At 41.6% G+C, this 6,589-nt stretch overlaps 1 pseudogene; it reads right to left on the bottom strand.

The window, feature by feature from the left end:
• Nucleotides 1-1,878: 1,878 nt before the first annotated feature.
• LOC144381537 (CCR4-NOT transcription complex subunit 4 pseudogene) lies at nucleotides 1,879-2,689 on the bottom strand (annotated as a pseudogene).
• Between the last annotated feature and the right edge of the window lie 3,900 nt (nucleotides 2,690-6,589).

Here is a 6,589-nt window from a genome sequence, read left to right as displayed (position 1 = left end):
AACAATATAGATGAATTGGGGCACCTGGCTGGCTCAGCCGGTAGAACACGTGACTCTTGATGGCATCGTGAGTTTGAACCCCGTGATGGGCATAGAGATTACTTAAAAAAAAAAAAAAAAAGAAATACAGATGAATAATATGAATTATGCCACAGAGAGATTATGCTATTTTACTTGAGAATCAAGACAGGAAGAAAATCTCTTTTAGCAGGTATCTACTTGTAAAGCCCGAATTAAATGAGAACACTTAATAAGAATAACTCCCTTTGATATAGAAAATATTTGATCTAGAAAATGTTAAGACATCTTATAACCTAAAATTTCTGAAATTTTTGAAGGCAGCAATACAGAACCAGAAGTATTACGGTATCAAATTTATAGGAACCTAATATATTTCCCCAGAAATAAAAACATGATAGACCAAAGGGAAACATCTCTTTAAAATATTTCTTTTTCATAGAAAGTGTATTTCTGCACATATCATATATCTGTGAAGTTTTAATATTTGGAGTTCTCAAATATATGTCACTAAGATACAGCACAGTTTTGGGGGGTGTGTGTGTGTGTGTGTGAGTTATCAGTCACAGTAACAGCAAGAAGTAGCTGGAGAGTAGCTGTATCCCACCTCCTGTTATGACTCTTGAAATTTATTTTTGAACCAGTTTACTTTTAGAATGTAAAATCAGGACTTTTTTCCTGCTGTTGAACTCTACAGTGCAGTAATTTTAGAGTCCATTTTTTCTTTTTCTTTTTTTTTGTTTTTTTATTTATATGATATATAAAAATTTAGTGACTCTCTTATTAAATAAAGTGCTTCTAACAAATAACTAGGTACAATACTCCCCCTTGCTTGCAGAACTCAATATTAGAAGGCATCCATCAGGGGTGCCTGACTGGCTCCAGTCCCTAGGGCACGTGACTGTTGATCTTGGGGTTGTGACTTTGAGACCCACTTTGGGGGTACAGTTCACTTATTGTAAAAAAAAAAAAAAAGTATCCAACATATCAAAACTTCTGAGATCGTGATAAAGACTTTATATATTTTCCCAGAAAAATTTCTTTCTTTTTTTTAAAGATTTTATTTATTTATTTGAGAGAGAGAATGAGATAGAGAGAGAGAGCATGAGAGGGGGGAGGGTCAGAGGGAGAAGCAGACTCCCTGCTGAGCAGGGAGCCCGATGCAGGACTCGATCCCGGGACTCCAGGATCATGACCTGAGCCGAAGGCAGTCACTTAACCAACTGAGCCACCCAGGCGCCCTCCCAGAAAAATTTCTAAGACTAATCCTATGACCCAAAAACCTGAAGACATGAGTTACTCACAGATGCTCAAAGGCTTTAAATGAACGTACCTGCTGTAGGGACCCCTCCCAGAGCCATGTTGTGCCGTGGCAGCAGCCTCAAGTCTAAGAGGTTACTACCTGCGGGGGGGTTTGCTGTGCAGTTCACGTGCATGATACTATTGCCAGACTGTCCAAGGGCAGGGGCATGTAGGTCCACAAGCCTGTCTGGAGCTTTCCCGGTGTACTCGGAAACTGGCCCCCATAAGCAGAGGGCAGGGAGAGACCGAAGAAAGACGAGGTCCCTCAGGGGTTGGTAGGTGGCAGTTTTAATAATAGCAAAGGGAACTTAGGTATGAGGGCACTCACCTTGGGCGGCAGCAAGACAAATAGATCCCCATACCCACTTGCCAAATCTTAAAAGTCTATAAGGAGGCTCAAACATGCTGTCAGGTATACAGTGCAGCTGTTCTCAGCACCAAATCACCATTTCAAGGCTATGTCTTTGCAGCAGCCTCCGGGGGTGGGAAAGGCAAGCAGAACCTATATTCAAGAGACAGGGGAGGAGTGAGGAGGAGTGCGTGGGTCCAGCTCACCGATCAATTAGCAGTCACGTCTTTTCGATGACACTCCTCATCAGGGGCTTCCTGACCTGGAAAACGGAGTGACTTCTAAACTGCCTGGAGCCGCTGAAATCGAGGGAGCGTCAGTGGCAAGACTGAAAAGGTGCTATCGAGAGAGGCAGCATTAGTGGATGCTGCAGGGTGTCAGAGTCCAGATCGTGGACCATCGGCAGGTACAGAATGTGAGGAGCGTTTGGGAGAAAGGAGGGCACAAGGATGGCTTGGTCTTGGCCTGGCAGTTCCTCTCAAGCAAGCCTGCTAAGGCTTTTCAAGTCACATCAAAGGGATGAAATCCCACCATGTCCTCTGGTTGTTGAGAAGAATCAAAGCCAAAGCTGCTTGCCAGTGGGCAAAGGATGATAGTGACAAGATCTCTTTTGTGAGGAGGTGACATAGGCCAGTCCCTGGATGTCATGGGGAACTGGGGAAAGGAGGAAGCCTACTCGAGATAGGGCTGGGTTGTCTGAGAAGAACAACTCTTATTGTGACTCTGTCCCTGCCCTTGCCAAAGGGGACCGTGCCCTGTGGCTGCAAGAGCTGACAGGGATGACTGGGCTGGATTTTGACAAAGCAGGGAGTAGTGAAGCCTGTCCCTGTTAGATGTCTGTAGGAATTGTCACTATCCCTCTAAGGGAGAATCTGAAGATTCGTCAAGAGGGCTCTGCAGTGATGTTGCTTTGCTCTTATTCCTAACATTTAAACCTATGGAGAGTTAGAGAAAACTGGGATTTCGTTTATAAACTTCTTTAAGCAGCCTGTGTTCATATCCTTGGTATTTTTGCCTCATCCTTGGACCCATGTGAACACAAGCACTGCTGCTTCTTTGAGCAGCAGCCGTGGTCACTGGTTGTACCTGGAGAGACCTAAGTGTTCACCACCTGCCGCAGGCTCTCATCACACCGTGTGGCCCAGAGAGCATCTTCTGACCAGCAGCAGGTGATGCAAACACTGGCACTTGGACCCTGTGAGCCTGAATGTGTCGTTATTAAAGGCAACTTTAAATATTTGGCCGAGCAGCCCCAAGATATTCTGGTCCTTTTCAGGCCTCCTGGTCACGTAGGCGCTGAGGAAGGACCTACAACCAAGACAAGGTTTTTTTGAACAACAAGGACACAAAGCAGTTGTTACCAACTTTCTGATATTTTCTGTTTTCTCTCATTTTGTCTCTGTTTTTTCCTCATTCGTTAACTTTTTCAGTTCTTCCTGGGAGAGTGGGTTCCACACTTTAGGGTTCTGAATCTGGTTTTCTACACGCTGGAGAAAGCCCCGTTTCATCACTCTGGACCTGATGCCAACGAAGTTAGCGAGAAAAGTTTTCAGGGGAGACAGGGTCTCTTAGCTTTCAGGGGGTCCCTTCTGGATACTTTTTTAAGAATGTGGAGACATTCCAGAACAGAAACTCTGAGGATTGCAGCATTAGAAAATGCATCTCCGGGGAGTCTGGTGCGAAGGAATGTGGTATTTAGCAAGAGCTGGTTTGCTTGTTTTGAACTACAGAAGTCATGATCCAACTCAGCCAGGCTGGTCCTGCTGTCCCAGAGGCCAGCCACACCAACTGCATGTGGGCCTCTAGCCTGTGACTGTTGTTCTCCTCACGTGTGACACCATGTCTGCCTCCTGCGATGATTTTCATTCTATTTATTCCAACAGAGCTCAAGCCCACCTCTTATCAAAGACGGTCCCAACCAGCTCTCCTGACTCCGTCCCTACACATTACTTAAAAGGAAGAGTCATATTTGAAGTAAAACTCTGTTCTTTCTGTAATCTTAAAGTAATTCTCTCTCCAAAGTTCTAAGTTCATCTAAATCTGGCAGGTAAATGTGACAAATTTCAACTTAAAAAAAAATCTTTTCTTTAAGTGATCTCTACACCCAACATGGGGCTCGAACTCACAACCCTGAGATCAAGAGCCGCACGCTCTACTGACTGAGCTGGCCAGGCACCCCTACAAATTTCAACTTTATTTTTTTTTAAATTTTTTTTCTCTTTATTTTTTATTGTTATGTTTATCACCATACATTACATCATTAGTTTTTGATGTAGTGTTCCATGAGTCATTGTTTGTGTATAACAAAAGACTCCACCCCAAAACTGCTAGAACTCATACAGGAATTCAGTAAAGTGGCAGGATATAAAATCAATGCACAGAAATCAGTGGCATTCCTATACACCAACAATAAGACAGAAGAAAGAGAAATTAAGGAGTCGATCCCATTTACAACTGCACCCAAAACCATAAGATACCTAGGACTAAATCTAACCAAAGAGGCAAAGGATCTGTACTCAGAAAACTATAAAATACTCATGAAAGAAATTGAGGAAGACACAAAGAAATGGAAAAACATTCCATGCTCATGGATTGGAAGTACAAATTTCAACTTTGATGAAAGTAATGATCTATAGAGCTTATGAACAGAATCAAATAATCCTACCTGCCTTATAATGTTGTCCTGAAAAAACTTGTGATTAATTTATGTAGAGACACCCATGGATTTTATATTCAAGCTTCAATTTTAAGCATTCAGTCTGTGCAAAGTGATACTCAATACATAAATTGAACATAAGGCTGCTCAATATGTTTTTGTTGACTCAATATGGAATGAACAAACAGTAAGTGCCCATAATGGCTCAAGAACAGAGTAAGCCATGCCATTCAAGGGTTCCTTAACAATTGTCTAGTTTGGGTCAGGGGAGGCACATAATGCAGATTTGCCTTAACATTACAGAAATCTGCACAGTATTTGTTTCTGGCTATGTAGGTTCATCACCACCTTCTTAGAATATACAGATATAAAATAAAATACTTAAAAGAAAACATCGCAATTTGCAAGTGGTTTAATAAAGAATTCCTATTTTCCTCTCATGAAAATGTCATGCCAAGAAATTTCGTGGATCCTTGGCGTGAACACAGATCCTACTTGCAAAAGCACTTCACCAGCTCCCTCTGCTGTTTATTGGTTTGATTTGGCACTCAGAGAAACTATGGTACTTTCTGGACTAAAATACTGAATAGAATTCAGGATAAATTACCTACTGGATAGTAGGTAATTATCAGTTATCAGTATATTCTGTACATATATTCTAGAGTAAAGGATATCAAACCACTAAATACATTTGCCTAAGAGAATTTCTACATGTATTCTTATTATATTAGTATCTCTGTTTTTGTTTCCTCTGTGATCATGTAACCTATTGTGAAGAAAAAAAGACTTGTCAGAAGTTTCTATTTACAGGTTTTTATTTGGTATAAACGTCCATGGCCCAGAAGAGAAACAAGCAAAAAATCTACTCAAGAGGGGCACCTGGGTGGCTCAGTCGTTAAGCATCTGCCTTCGGCTCAGGTCATGTTCCCAGGGTCCTGGGATCGAGCCCCACATCGGGCTCCCTGCTCAGCGGGAAGCCTGCTTCTCGCTCTCCCGCTCCCCCTGCTTGTGTTCCCTCTCTCGCTGTGTCTCTCTCTGTCAAATAAATAAATAAAATCTTTAAAAAAAAAATCTACTCAACAAAATTCAGGTGATCTCTGGAAAAATTTTTTGCCTGAAGTTCAGGGCAAAACAACCAAACCCCTTTTAGGGAATTCTAAAGCCTTTAGTTCTGAATCCCGACTTACCAAACAATTAACAACCTCCGTAGAAATCTCCCAGGCTGCCGGAGGAGGTAAACACCATAGGGCTGCCTCTGACTCTAACTGAACCTTCATCTCTAGTTCAGCAAATCTTTAACTTCAAAACCTGGGGGAAAAGACAACTAATTTAATTAGGAAGAAAACCTGCAGTCATATTTGGGGCAAAATTTTATTTTCTTTCCCTAGCCTTAAAGTATTTCTCATTCTAAGTACTAAAACCTTGAAATCTCTCAGGTGGATTCTAGTTATTTCTCTTTAATAAAAATAAGTGATAATTTTTTTTAAAAAAATTCATGGATCCACCTATAAACTACATTATCTTAGTTTCTAGATAGTTTCTTTCCTAATATTTATATACCTGGTGATCTCACCTACATTATTATACTAGTTCCTAAAGTCCACAGACTTAATTGGGAAAGACAGGTTTATGTGGAAAAAGGAATCTTTTATATTTTTATAAAACAGCTGGATTAAAAAAAAAGTTATCTATGAAAAAGTATGCTCTATGGGAACAATCTTCCCTCCCCCCCTTTTCTGGAACAATCTTTTTTTGAAAGTCTAGATAGCAACTGATACGTGATTGTTAGTGCTGCAGCTTAGTTAACTGGACCAATCAGTAACAAAATAAAAGGAAACTATTACTTGAAAAGGGGTGTCCATTAGACTGTTTAAAAATAATATTTAGAGAAGATTTTATTTGAATTATTTTCATCTTCAGGACTCAGTTCCTTACATAAATCAGTAATTGTTGAGGTCCTCATTTGCTTTCTCTACTGGAACTCAGATGGGCTGCTATTTACTAAATCTAGGCCTCAGTACAGGGCACCTGGCTGGCTCAGTAGGGAAAGCAGGTGACTCGATCTCTAGGTCATGAGTTTGAGCCCAGTGTAGAGATCACTTAAAAATAAATAAACTTGGGGCGCCTGGGTGGCTCAGTTGCTTCAGTGTCTGCCTTCAGTTCAGGTCATGATCCCAGGGTCCTGGGATTGAGCCCCATGTAGGGCTGGCTCCCTGTTCAGCGAGGAGTCTGCTTCTCCCTCTCCCTCTGCCCTTCCCGCTGCT

This window comes from Halichoerus grypus, chromosome 4 (genome assembly GCF_964656455.1).
Source record: "Halichoerus grypus chromosome 4, mHalGry1.hap1.1, whole genome shotgun sequence".
In the NCBI taxonomy this organism is placed as follows: Eukaryota; Metazoa; Chordata; class Mammalia; order Carnivora; family Phocidae; genus Halichoerus; species Halichoerus grypus.
Note: the sequence above shows the minus strand (reverse complement) of the source record. Positions and strands in the feature narration are given on the sequence as shown.